This window comes from Tachyglossus aculeatus, chromosome 6 (assembly GCF_015852505.1).
Source record: "Tachyglossus aculeatus isolate mTacAcu1 chromosome 6, mTacAcu1.pri, whole genome shotgun sequence".
Classification (NCBI taxonomy): Eukaryota; Metazoa; Chordata; class Mammalia; order Monotremata; family Tachyglossidae; genus Tachyglossus; species Tachyglossus aculeatus.
This window is the reverse complement of record NC_052071.1, coordinates 45,028,629-45,043,108: the sequence shown is the minus strand read 5'-3', so window position 1 is coordinate 45,043,108 and position 14,480 is coordinate 45,028,629. Positions and strand designations below refer to the sequence as shown.

The 14,480-nt window shown below is 44.9% G+C and overlaps 1 protein-coding gene across 1 annotated transcript in view; it reads left to right on the top strand.

Annotated features, from left to right (window-relative positions):
* Positions 1–466: 466 nt before the first annotated feature.
* The window catches only part of VAMP7 (vesicle associated membrane protein 7), a 38,279-nt gene continuing 24,265 nt past the window's right edge, over positions 467–14,480 (top strand). Inside the window, exon 1 of the mRNA XM_038748211.1 lies at positions 467–500. The gene's annotated coding sequence lies outside the window, so the exon portion shown is untranslated. The remainder of the gene's footprint in view (positions 501–14,480) is intronic.

Here is a 14,480-nt window from a genome sequence, read left to right as displayed (position 1 = left end):
TCCATATCTATTCTATTTATTTTATTTTGTTAGCACGCTTGGTTTTGTTCTCTGTCTCCCCCTTCTAGACCGTGAGCCCGCTGTTGGGTAGGGACCGTCTCTCTATGTCGCCAACTTGGACTTCCCAAGCGCTCAGTACGGTGCTCTGCGCGCAGTAAGCGCTCAATCAATACGATGGATGATGATGATGAGAGGACAAGCGCGGGGGCCGGGCCTCGCCCCCCGGGAAACTCCATTTCCCAGCAGGCGTCGGGGCGGGGCCTCGCGACCCCTCCCCGGGGAGCTCCATTTCCCAGCAGGCCTCGGGGCGGGGCCTCGCCACCCCCCCCGGAAACTACAATTCCCAGCGGGCGTCGGGGCGGGGGCGGGGCCTATAGCGGAAGTGGAGGGGCGGGGCCCCCGCCGCCGGCCTCAACTGCGCGCGGAGCGGCCGAGGCTGAGGAGAAGGACGACGACGACGACGACGACGGGGAGGAGGCGGCTGAGGCGGCGTTGTCCGGGTGAGTGCGGCCCCCCCCCCCACCTCCTCCGTCGCCTATTTGTCCTTCCCGAGCGCTCAGTACACTGCCCCCCCCCACACACACAGACGGCGCTCAATAAAGACGCCATCCTCCCACCCAGCCCTGTCCCCCCCCCCCCTCAGAGCCCACCTCCTCCGGGAGGCCTGCCCCCACACAGCCCCCGCCCTCATCATCATCATCAATCGTATTTATTGAGCGCTTACTATGTGCAGAGCACTGTACTAAGCGCTTGGGAAGGACAAGCCTTAACATTCTGGTCTTATAGTCTTAATATATCCCAGTATTAGCTCTGTTCCTCCCCTCAAAGCCCTCCTGAGAGCTCACCTCCTCCGGGAGGCCTGCCCACACTCAGCCCCCGCCTTCATTCATTCATTCAATCCTATTAATTGAGCGCTTACTGTGTGCAGAGCACTGGACTAAGCGCTTGGGAATAGATATGCATGCATGTATAAGTGTATACATAGATATGCATGCATGTATAAGTGTATACATATATATGCATGCATGTATAAGTGTATACATATATATGCATGCATGTATAAGTGTATACATATATATGCATGCATGTATAAGTGTATACATATATATGCATGCATGTATAAGTGTATACATATATATGCATGCATGTATAAGTGTATACATATATATGCATGCATGTATAAGTGTATACATATATATGCATGCATGTATAAGTGTATACATATATATGCATGCATGTATAAGTGTATACATATATATGCATGCATGTATAAGTGTATACATATATATGCATGCATGTATAAGTGTATACATATATATGCATGCATGTATAAATGTATACATATATATGCATGCATGTATAAATGTGTACATATATATGCATGCATGTATAAATGTGTACATATATATGCATGCATGTATAAATGTGTACATATATATGCATGCATGTATAAATGTGTACATATATGTGCATGCATGTATAAATGTGTACATATATATGCATGCATGTGTGTATGCATGTATATCATCATCAATCGTATTTATTGAGCGCTTACTGTGTGCAGAGCACTGTACTAAGCGCTTGGGAAGTCCAAGTTGGCAACATCGAGAGACAGTCCCTACCCAACAGCGGGCTCCCAGTCTAAAAGGGGGAGACAGAGAACAAAACCAAACATACTAACAAAATAAAATAAACTGACTTCAGTCGGTCATTCATTCAGTCGTGATTGAGCGCTTACTGGGTACAGAGCACTGGACTAAGCGCTTGGGAAGGACAAGTCTTAATATTCCGGTCTTATAGTCGTATATTCTTATTCTATTCCAATATTAGCTCTGTTCCTCCCTTCAAAGCCCTCCTGAGAGCTCACCTCCTCCGGGAGGCCTGCCCACACTCAGCCCCCTCCTTCGTTCATTCATTCAATCCTATTAATTGAGCGCTTACTGTGTGCAGAGCACTGGACTAAGCGCTTGGGAATAGATATGTGTGCGTGTATATATGTATACATATATATGCATGCATGTATAAATGTTTACATATATATGCGTGCATGTATAAATGTGTACATATGTGTGTATGCATGTATATATGTTTATACGTATGTATATGCATGTGTGTTTGCATGTATATCATCATCAATCGTATTTATTGAGCGCTTACTGTGTGCAGAGCACTGTACTAAGCGCTTGGGAAGTCCAAGTTGGCAGCATATAGAGACAGTCCCTACCCAACAGCGGGCTCACAGTCTAAAAGGGGGAGACAGAGAACAAAACCAAACATACTAACAAAATAAAATAAATAGAATAGATATGTACAAGTAAGATAAATAGAGTAATAAATAGGTACAAACATACATGTGTATATATACATATATATGTACGTGCATACATACATGCATATACATATATATATATACACATATATGCAGGTGTATGTATATACATATATACACATATACAGGTACATATATGTATGTATATATGTGTGTGTGCATGCATACATATATGTGTATGCGTGTATATCATCATCATCAATCGTATTTATTGAGCGCTTACTGTGTGCAGAGCACTGTACTAAGCGCTTGGGAAGTCGAAGTTGGCAACATAGAGAGACGGTCCCTACCCAGCAGTGGGCTCACAGTCTAAAAGGGGGAGACAGAGAACAAAACCAAACATACTAACAAAATAAAGTTAATGGAATAGATATGAGCAAGTAAAATAAATAAATAGAGTAATAAATATGTACAAACATATATACATGTATACAGGTGCAGTGGGGAAGGGAAGGAGGTAAGACGGGGGATGGAGGGGGGACGAGGAGGAGAGGAAGGAGGGGGCTCAGTCTGGGAAGGCCTCCTGGAGTATGCATGCATATGTATGTATATGTGTGTATATATGTGTGCATGTAATATATGTGTATATGTTTGTATGTATTTATGACTCTATTTTATCTGTACATATTTATTCTATTTATTTTATTTTGTCAATATGTTTTGTTTTGTTGTCTGTCTCCCCCTTCTGGACCGTGAGCCCGTTGGTGGGTAGGGGCCATCTCCATAGGTTTGCCAACTTGGACTTCCCAAGCACTTAGTACAGTGCTCTGCACCCAGTAAGTGCTCAATAAATACGACTGAATGAATGAATACAAGTCTTAATATTCTGGTCTTATAGTCTTATAATAATAACAACAACGATAATAATAATGGTATTTGTTAAGCGCTTACTATGCGCAAAGCACTGTTCTAAGCGCTGGGGAGGTTACAAGGTGATCAGGTTGTCCCACTGGGGGGGCTCACATTCTTAATCCCCATTTTCCAGATGAGGGAACTGAGGCACAGAGAAGTTGAGTGACTTGCCCAGAGTCGCACAGCTGACAGTTGGCGGAGTTGGGATTTGAACCCATGGTCTCCGACTCCAAAGCCCGGGCTCTCTTCCACTGAGCCACGCTGCTTCTCCTTCTCATTTCTTTTCCCTCTCCTTTTGTGTTCCCCTGATTTTTCCCCCCTTTATTCACCTCTCCAACAAACCCCTGTCTGTGATTTATTTATATTAATGTCTGTCCTCCCCTTTAGCCTGTGAGCTCAATAATAATAATTATGACGGCATTTGCTAATTGCCTGTTGGGGCGGGCAGGTGTCTACCAACTCTGTTGTATTATGCTCTCCCAAGCGCTTAGTACGGTACTCTGCACACAGCAAGTGCTCAGTAAATACGATCGATTGAAGTAGAGGCAGTCAGTCGTATTGCCCAGTAAAAACTGGAAAGTTTGGAAGATCCAAAAACGCTCTTCCAATTTAAACTGGTAGCTGTTCAGTTTGGTGGCCCGGCAGTTAATAATGATAATGATGGCATTTATTAAGCGCTTACTATGTGCAAAGCACTGTTCTAAGCTGGGGAGGGTACAAGGCGATCAGGTCGTCCCATGTGGGACTCACAGTCTTAATCCCCATTTTCCAGATGAGGGAACTGAGGCCCAGAGAAGTAAAGTGACTTGCCCAAAGTCACACAGCTGACACGTGGCGGAGCCGAGATTTGAACCCATGACCTCTGACTCCAAAGCCCAGGCTCTTTCCACTGAGCCACGCTGCTTCTCTGGTGCCCTGGGGGCTTCTGAGCTGAACAGTCTCCTGATTTCTGTTGTGAGCCGTGGAGAAGAGCAGAGCTGGGACATCATCGTCATCATCAATCGTGTTTATTGAGCGCTTACTATGTGCAGAGCACTGTACTAAGCGCTTGGGAAGTACAAATTGGCAACATATAGTGACAGTCCCTACCCAACAGCGGGCTCACAGTCTAAAAGGGGGAGACAGAGAACAAAACCAAACATACTAACAAAATAAAATAAATAGAATAGATATGTACAAATAGAATAAATAAATAGAGTAAAAATATGTACAAACATATATACAGGTGCTGTGGGGAAGGGAAGGAGGTAAGATGGGGGGGATGGAGAGGGGGACGAGGGGGAGAGGAAGGAAGGGGCTCAGTCTGGGAAGGCCTCCTGGAGGAGGTGAGCTCTCAGCAGGGCCTTGAAGGGAGGAAGAGAGCGAGCTTGGCGGATGGGCAGAGGGAGGCCATTCCAGGCCCGGGGGATGACATGGCCTCGCAAGCCTTGCTCAACGCCGTGACTCTCGCAACAAAGATCGGAAACCCCGCGGTACCTTGTGTGCTAGTGCCATCTTCCCCTTCCTCTTCTCCCCCGTCCTCTGCCACTCCCAGCAGGGAGGGCACGGATGCTCTTCGCCTGTGTACTGTGTAAATGAAATCCATATCAGATAATAATAATAATAATAATGGTATTTATTAAGCGCTTACTACGTGCAAAGCGCTGTTCTAAGCGCTGGGGGGATACAAGGTAATCAGGTTGCCCCCCAGGGGGCTCGCAGTCTTAATCTCCATTTTACAGATGAGGGAACTGAGGCCCAGAGAAGTGAAGTGACTTGCCCAAAGTCACACAGCGGACAGTTGGCGGAGCCGGGATTTGAACCCCCGACCTCTGACTCCAAAGCCCGGGCTCTTTCCACTGAGCCACGCTGCTTCCCTAACAGAAGCAGGACAGATGGGTCTGTTCCTCGTGAGCAAGGATGGGAGAGATGAGGATTTGAAACTGTTGGCTTCAGACCACTTTTGGCTTCATGCGTCCTTTCTGAATCGTTCTTGCTTTCGATTAAGTGAAACGGAGTTAACTGGCGGTCATTTCGGGGTACGACTTTTTATCAGTATCCAAACTGAAACAGTGTAGCTCATTGGGACTGTTGGGTAGGGACTGTCTCTATATGTTGCCAACTTGTACTTCCCAAGCGCTTAGTACGGTGCTCTGCACACAGTAAGCGCTCAATAAATACGATTGATTGATTGGGACTGAAACAATCTGCTGAGCTGCTGCACTGTGTGCTTTTAGTTTTGCCCTGAGGAAAAGATGAAACTAGGAAACTCTCCCCATCCCCCCCGCCTTACCTCCTTCCCCTCCCCACAGCACCTGTATATATATTTGTACACATTTATTACTCTGTTCATTTTATTTGTACATATTTATTCTATTTATTTTATTTTGTTAGTATGTTTTGTTTTGTTCTCTGTCTCCCCCTTCTAGACTGTGAGCCCACTGTTGGGTAGGGACCGTCTCTAGATGTTGCCAACTTGTACTTCCCAAGCGCTCAGTACAGTGCTCTGCACACAGTAAGTGCTCAATAAATACGATTGATTGATTGGGATTGAAACAATCCGCTGAGCTGCTGCACTGTGTGCTTTTAGTTTTGCCCTGAGGAAAAGATGAAACTAGGAAACTCTCCCCCTCTTTCCCCCTCCTCCCCATCCCCTCCGCCTTACCTCCTTCCCCTCCCCACAGCACCTGTATATATGTATATATATTTGTATGCATTTATTACCCTATGTGTTTTATTTGTACATATTCTATTTATTTTATTTTGTTAATATGTTTTGTTTTGTTCTCTGTCTCCCCCTTCTAGACTGTGAGCCCACTGTTGGGTAGGGACCGTCTCTTTATGTTGCCAACTTATACTTCCCAAGCGCTTAGTATACAGTGCTCTGCACACAGTAAGCGCCAAATAAATACGATTGAATGAATGAAATCCCAAAGGTCATGGTTGCTTCGACTGAGAAACTCCAGGCTCCTCTTCTCTCTTCTTCCCTTCGTTGTCTCTTGTCCATTACCATGTCCCACATGAGCTTGCTCTTTAAAGTGATGAGGAACCTGAGATTAACAAGAATGTGACCATTCTCATGATCCAGTTAGCTTCGAGGTGCCTTTTTTTCTTGTTTTAGACTGTCATCTAAAACTGTCTTGTTGACCAATTGATTGATGCCTTTTTCTCTTTCCTCTCTTGCCAACTAAATACCAGAAATTAATTTCCTGGCTCCCACTAATGTGGTTCTGCTGTGCTGCTTATGCGGAGCACTCTTCTCCCCCGTGGGGGTCCCTCCTGGGAAATCTCTCTGGTTATCATGGACTTCCCCAGCCTGTCCCAACAATGGCCATACAGTGCCTTTGGGAACATTTTAAAACTCTGGAGAAAAGATCTCTCTGGAAAACCTCTGCTCCATTACACATTCTCAGCTCCATTTTCTGACCCAAAAGAACATCATGAAACTGGTATCCGTTCTGAACATCATGCACTTTAAATAAATGGGGTGACTTTAGTTGAATAGATATGGCCTGATTCCAAACTTCGGGTCTTAGAGCTCCAGTAAGAATTTGGTCAGAACAACTTAGTGAGAGGCATGTGGGTTTTTTGTTTTTTCCGTGTTCGCCAAAGACTTGCTTTGCTTCTGCTTTCAAGTCTCGTCCTAAATTTAGTGCATAGATTATAAGCTCCCTGAGGACAGGGTCATGTCTCCCAACTCTCCCGGTAGTTTCTCAGGTGTCTGGTACTGTGCTCTGCAAGGAATAAGTGCTCAGTAAATACCATTAGCTTGATTAGCATGAATACCATACCTGTGACTAGTTCTGAGGGAAGTAAATTGAAAGAACTATTATCCTTTCCTTGAAACTCTGCAGCACGATTTAACAGGGAATTCCCGAAATCAAGAATGTTGATGTCCTTTAGCCACTAATGGTTACTGGGCAATTTGACCTCAGTGCTCAACCAGACTAAGTTGCATCTGAAGAGATTTAATACTTTGGACCTTTTAAGTCAGCAAGACTCTCAGGTGGATCCATTTCTTAGTTTGCCCTTGCCTGTCTCTCTCAATCAGCTACTGTAACCTGATGGCCAAACATCACTGGTAATGGTTTGGGGTTACGCTGGTTGTGGGCAGCAAATGTCTGTTAAATTGTGAAATTGTATTCTCTCAAGCGTTTAGTACAGTGCTCTGCACACAGTAAGCACTAAATAAATAGCACTGACTTCTTTTTTTTGGTTCAGGATTTATTTTGCCCTCCTCTGGTCAGCCCCTGCTAGGGCCAATCTCACCATCATTCGTGGGTGAGAACTTATTGAGCACTTACTGTGTGCAGAGCACTGTACTAAGTGCTTGGGAAGTACAAGCTGGCAACCAGTGTCCTTTAGTGGTTAGAGCACAGGCCCAGGATCTGCATTCTAATCTTGGCTCTGCCACTTGCCTCCTGTGTGACTCTGGACAAGGCACTTAACTTCTGTATATGCCTCTTTTCATTCATTCAATCATATTGAGTGCTTACTGTGTGCAGAGCACTGTACTAAGTGCTTGGAAAGTACAATTTGGCAACAGATAGAGACAATCCTTACCCAGCAATGGGCTCACAGTCTAGAAGGGGGGAGACAGACAACAAAACAAGTAGACAGGCATCAATATAAATAGATAGAATGATAGATATATGCACATTAATAAAATCAATAGAATAATAAATGTGTACATATATACACAAGTGCTGTGGGGCCGGAGCGGAGTAGAGGGAGGGAGTTGGAGCAGTGGGGAAGAGGAGCAGAGGAAAAGGGGGGCTGAGTCTGGGAAGGCCTCTTGGAGGAGGTGAGCTTTCAATAGGGCTTTGAAAGGCCCAAGCTATTAAGACGGTGAGCTCTGTGTGGGATAGGGACTATATCTGGTCTGATATCCTGTAAGCTCACTTTGGGCAGGGAATGTGCCTGATATATTGTTACATTATAATAATAATAATTGTGATATTTGTTAAGTGCTTACTATGTGCAGGGCACTCTGCTAAGCTCTGGGGAGGGTACAAGCAAATCAGGTTGGACACAGTCCCTGTCCTACATGGGGCTTCACAGTCTTCATCCCCATTTTCAGGTGAGGGAACTGAGGCACAGAGAAGTGGAGTGTCTTGCCCAAGATCACACAACAGACACGTGGTGGAGCCGGGATTAGAACCCAGGTCCTCTGACATCGAGGCCTGCACTCCCTAGTTAGTAGGCACATTTCCTTAGTACAGTGCTCTGCACATAGTAAGCACTCAGTAAATACGATTGATTTCCTGCCCACAATTACTTACAATCTAGATGGGGAAACAGATATTAATAAAAGTAAATAAATTACGGACTTCATGGGCCACAAACTGGACCCTGGATCCCCCCCTGGACAGCTGTGGGGCAGAAGCATGTAAAGAACAATCACGCAGTGCCTTCTACCCTGACAACTCCCATTCCAGCATACATTAGGATGGCTTCCATCTGGATTTTTTTATTTTCAAAACATAACAAGTCCCAGCTGTGCGCCAGCTTCTCAGAGCACCTGGAGACAAGGTTTGTGCACCTTTAGAGCTTAGAACAGAAGGCAGGGCTGATTATGGAGCTTTTTAAGTGTTCCTACGCAGTGTGGCTTAGTGGAAAGAGCCCAGGCTTAGGAGTCAGAGGTCACGGGTTCTAATCCCAGCTCCGCTACTTGTTGGCTGTGTGACGTTGGTCAAGTCACTTCTGTGGGCCTCAGTTCCCTCATCTATCAAATGGAGATGAAGACTGTGAGCCCCACGTGGGACAACCTGATTACCTTGCATTTACCCCAGTGCTTAGCACATAGTTACCATCATCCAGTGTTTAGAACAGTGCTTTGCACATAGAAAGTGCTTAACAAATGCCATTATTATTATTATTATACTAAATGAGGACTGTTTTCCAACTGTCCTTGCAGGCAGAAATGTTTACTCTCCCAACTGCTTGGTACAGTGCTCTGCACAAAGTAAGCACTGAATAAATAAGATTACAGTACTTGGCACATAGTAACCGCTTAACAAGTGTAGTTATTGTTTTGCTCTTGTGTGGGAATTGATATCAAACATTTGAAAGGTAATACGTTTTTCAAGTTGACCTTCAATTTGAGAAGGAAAGCAGATGTTGATGTACCATGGGCCTAAAGTAATTCTCAATGTATTCCTTCCCTCCCCACTCCCATGATGTCCATTCTTCGTGCACATCTTCACCAGTATTTATTAAGTCCTGTTGTGTGCAAAATGCTGCTCTAGGCCTTTGAGGAGCTTACCTTCTAATAGGGGAAACAAGCAGGCAAAATTTAATATTGTGCTTGTGTGAGAATAGGTCTAATAAAGCACAAGTGGTTAGATTTATGAACAATAGAGAAGTAGTATTGAATCTTTGATGTCCCTTTGTCATAAAGTTGGTACTGACCATTACTATTTCAAACATAACACCGCCTTTGGATTTTCAAAGTGAGCTCAACATTGAGACCCCTGACCCATTTCACAGATAACCTGTTTTTCTGCTTTCTCGTATCCTGGAGGTATCAGAGATCAGATAGTGCTTACCTGAACTTTTCCACCTGCTAAGGTGAGGGGGTTAGGAGAACCTTCCATTTTATCTCTAGTTCTAACCATTTTATGTATTGAGACAAATGATCTCTGCTTCTCTGGTCTTCCAAGAAATGGGGAAAGCAATAGCTATTCAGTGTTTCAACAGCCGGAATTCATTTCATAAGATCTGGGTGAACCTGTTCTCTACCAGGTCACCTAAACCTCCATGGAAATTGTCGATGAAAGTCAACATAAAGCAATAATAGTTGAGTCTAGGGCCAGAGTGGGCAATTATTCTGGCAGCAGAGACCCTTAATAGAGATCAGTAATAATAATAATGATGGCATTTGTTAAGCGCTTACTATGTGTGAAGCAGTGTTCTAAGCGCTGGGGTTGATACAAGGTGAGCAGGTTGTCCCACGTGGGGCTCACAGTCTTAATCCCCATTTTACAGATGAGGTAACTGAGGCCCAGAGAAGTTAAGTGAGTTGCCCAAGTCACACAGCTGTGACGTGGCAGAGTCAGGATTAGAACCCATGACCTCTGGCTCCCAAGCAAGTGCACTTGCCGCTGAGCCATGCTGCTTCTATTAGTAATTATTGAGGGTCACACAATCATTCTTCATAATGCTTATTTAAACCCTGGCGTTGATTTTGTAAAGTCAGAGTTTCTGTACAAACTTGCATGCTAATAAATGATGTTCCGTGTGCAGTGATATTATGTATCTGTCGCTGGACATGGTGATAGGTCGGATGTGCCCCTGCCCTCCTCTTTTCTCCCCCCTACACACACACACACACACACACACACACACACACACACATCAACAATCTGCTTAAACTTTCTTACGTTGATTGTGAAATTAGGTTCTTGTAGAATGAGGATGTTGCTCTGCAGACTTAGCCATAGACAATTCCTCTTGGGGATTTGGAAGCCAGATAGGTTACCTGAAGTGTAAATAGCAATTGAAACGGTTGTTCTACTACCTAATTTTGACCTGTGACTTCAACATTGCCACAGAAAACTATGAAACCCCCTCTTGGTACAATGAAATACTTGGAAATACTACCGGTTTCCTTTCCCCTGACCTTAATTCAGCCACGTAGACCGACAGAGATGAGCCGACCTCTGTCCTTGCCTTGCTTGGAGGTGGGGTGGGCCGGAGTGGGAGAGTGGAATTTTACAGTTGTGAATTTTAAGTCCTCTTTTGGAAAAGGTTGTCAGCTTGCCTTTTAAGTGAAACTTGATCGTACTGAAGCACTCGTATAAAGGCCTAATGAATGCTTTCGCATTTTCAAATGGATGATCTGAGCATGCTTCTCTGTCCTTCTATTGGTCTGGAGCTGATCCGCATCATTTTCTTTGTGGAGGCAGGGATGTCATCTCCTCTGCTTGAAGCTAAAACTTTGTCACGCTGGCATAAGCATCTACATCAGTCAAGCCTGCTTAATTGAGCACCTGTTCTGTAAAGAGCCATGTACTAAGTGCTTGGGACAGATCAATAGTTAGGCACAGTCAGGGCCTCAAGGACTGTACAGTCAAAGTGTGGGGCATGGGAAAAAGAGACAGACACAAAATCCTTTCAAAGAGAAAGGAAAAATGGATATGTAAGTGATTGAATGCTTATAATAGGACTTTCCTATCTAATCATACGTACCCTGAGTGTTTAAATGTATAGCAGGTGTCGAAGTGCTCCGTCTCCCCCTCTAGACAGTAACCTTGTTGTGGGAAGGGAATATGTCTACCAACTCTGGTGTATTGTACTCTCCTGAGTGCTTAGTACTGTGCTCTGCACACCATAAGTGCACCACTGTCATTGGTTGAAGTTGAACAGTTGTGGGGCATATGACCTGGGAAGGAGAAAAGGTAATTGGGGAAGATCTCCTGGAGGCGATGTGATTTCAGAAGGGCTTCGAAGATGTGGCAAGAATGGGACAGAGGAAGTTACACTGTATAATAAGTTGATATCTAGTGTGCGCCTTCTCTACACAAAGCACTGACCTAAGTGCTTAAAAAAGTGCAGTGGAAGTAAGACAAGTTCCTTGACCTCAAGGAAGGAATAATTTAATTGAGCAGGACGTAAAATAAAGATTCAGTGGTAAGGAAGAAGGACCGATGAAGGTGAATAAATAAGTAAAATAAATACATACAGTTGTCTTAGGGACTGTCCAACCTATTGGCATGTAGGAGGCCTTCCCAGACTGACCCCCTCCTTCCTTTCCCCCTCCCCATCCCTCCGCCTTACCTCCTTCCCCTCCCCACAGCACCTGTAGATATGTATATATGTTTGTACATATTTATTACTCTATTTTATTTGTACATATTTATTCTATTTATTTTTTTTTGGTTTATATGTTTTGTTTTATTGTCTGTCTCCCCCTTCTAGACTGTGAGCCCGCTGTTGGGTAGGGACCGTCTCTGTATGTTGCAAACTTGGACTTCCCAAGTGCTTAGTCCAGTGCTCTGCACACAGTAAGTGCTCAATAAATACGATTGAATGAATGAATGAATGTATTTGTCCAGTGCTTAGTACGGTGGTCATTAGACACCTAATCAGCGTGGCTCAGTGGTAAGAGCCCAGGCTTGGGAGTCAGAGATCATGGGTTCTAATCCTGGCTCTGCCACTTGTCAGCTGTGTGACTTTGGGCAAGTCACTTCACTTCTCTGTGCCTCAGTTACCTCATCTGTAAAATGGGGATTAAGACTGTGAAGGCCTTGTGGGACAACCTGATTACCTTGTATCCCCCCCGGGTGCTTAGAACAGTGCTTCCTTGGCACATAGTACAAATACCATTATTATTCATCAGGCTCATTTCTAGTGCCAGGCACCCTCAATCATTATTATAGAGAAGCAGCGTGGCTCAGTGGAAAGAGCGAGGGCTTGGGAGTCAGAGGTCATGGGTTCTAATCCCAGCTCCGCCACTTATCAGCTGTGTAACTTTGGGCAAGTCACTTCACTTCTCTGTACCTCTTTTCCCTCATCTGGAAAATGGGGATTAAGGCTGTGAACCCCATGTGGGACAACCTGATTACCTTCTATCCCCCACACTGCTTGGCACATAGTAAGCATGTAAGAAATAGCAAAATTATTATTATCATTATTATTATTATTATTATTATTATTATTACAGTGCCTGGCACACAGTAAGTGCTTAACCAGTATCATTCCAAAAAAAAAAAAAAAAGGAATTTAACCCAGAAAGGCTTTGAAACTGGGGAGGTTCATTGCTTGGACTTCAAGTGGGAGAGTTCCAGAGAGCAAAGGACAAGAGTTGGGCTTGGATGTGCGAGCGAGGCATAAGAAGTGTCCTTAGGGGGAATGAAGAGCACAAGCTGGAGAACAGTAGGTGAAGAGCCAGTATATAAGAAAGAGGGGGTTGATACAGAGTCCTAAAAATGGTCGGGATTCCTCCATGCTGCGGAGGGTAACAAATTAATCATTGGAAGGCCTTCCAAGGACTTCCATTCCCTTCTTCATCTCCCTGACTTGCTCCCTTTATTCATTCCCTCCTCCCAGCCCCCTGGGACTTTTGTACATATCTATAATTTATTTATATTATTGTCTGCCTCCCCATCTAGACTGCAAGCTCACCGTGGGCAGGAAGTGTGTCTGTTACATTGTTACAGTGAACTCTCCCAAGTACTTTGCACGCAGTAAGCACTCAGATACAATTGATTGACATATGGCACACAGTATTTTATAGAAGAGCAGCCTAGGTAGCCAAGTGAACGGTAGAGAGGGTAAGAGGCAGGCAGACCAGTGAGGAGACTGGTTTAGTAATTGTCAGGAGTTGATTAGGTGCAGTGCACAGTACTAAAGCACTTGGGAAAACACCACAGAAGTGTGAGCCGCATTCCCTGCCCATAGAGTTGAAGGAAGAAAGCCAGAAGCATTGAATGTGTGGACTTTCCCATCAAGGGACCGAAAGGCGGGTAAGGGTTTTCTGGTAAGCCATGATAACGGGGGAGAGAAGTTGGATTTGGTGAGAGGGAGGAAGTTGGGTTCAGAAAGTGGTAATGCCGCTCTCCAGAAAGGCAGTATTTTAGGTGTTATTTTGTCAGACAGCATGGGAGGTGACATGCTATGCAAGATGTTGCCGGTGAGATTTCAGCCCCACACGTGGCCATAAAGATGCCTGCCTTTTTATGGCCTGCTTCAAGCTACTTACCCGACCGGAATGAGCCATGCATCCTTACGAAGGGGGCTGCCAGAAGGGGCTTCAGTCTTTTCACAAATGGGGAGACCAGTATATAAGAATTGAGTCTACAGGGGGCTGGAGAGTTAATTCAGTTTGCCTCTTCTGAAGAGGTGGTGGGTCTTATTAAGCTGACCACACTCTTGCCCAATCCCCACGGGGCCCAAGATCTCAGATTACCAGAGGCTCGACACACGCAGTTTGCGGTCACCGAACAGACAATCTAGACCTCAGCAGCGGATTTTTGCCTAATACCCAAACCGTTGGGGAGTTTAGTGTGGCTATACGGACGTTGGGGTCTTCTCGCTAGGACTGGTGGACTTGAGGATTTATGGAACTCGATGATTTGCCACAGACGTGAGAAGCAGCACGGCCTAGAGGATGGCGTACAGGCCCAGGAGTCAGAAAGACTTGGGTTCTAATGCCTCTTCCATCACTTGTCTGCTGGGTGACCCTGGGCAAGTCACTACTTCACTTCTCTGTGCCTCGGTTACCTCATCTGTAAAATGGGGATTAAGACTGAGAGCCCCATGAGCGACATGGACTGTATTCAACATGATTAACTTGTATCTTCCCTAGAGCTTAGTACAG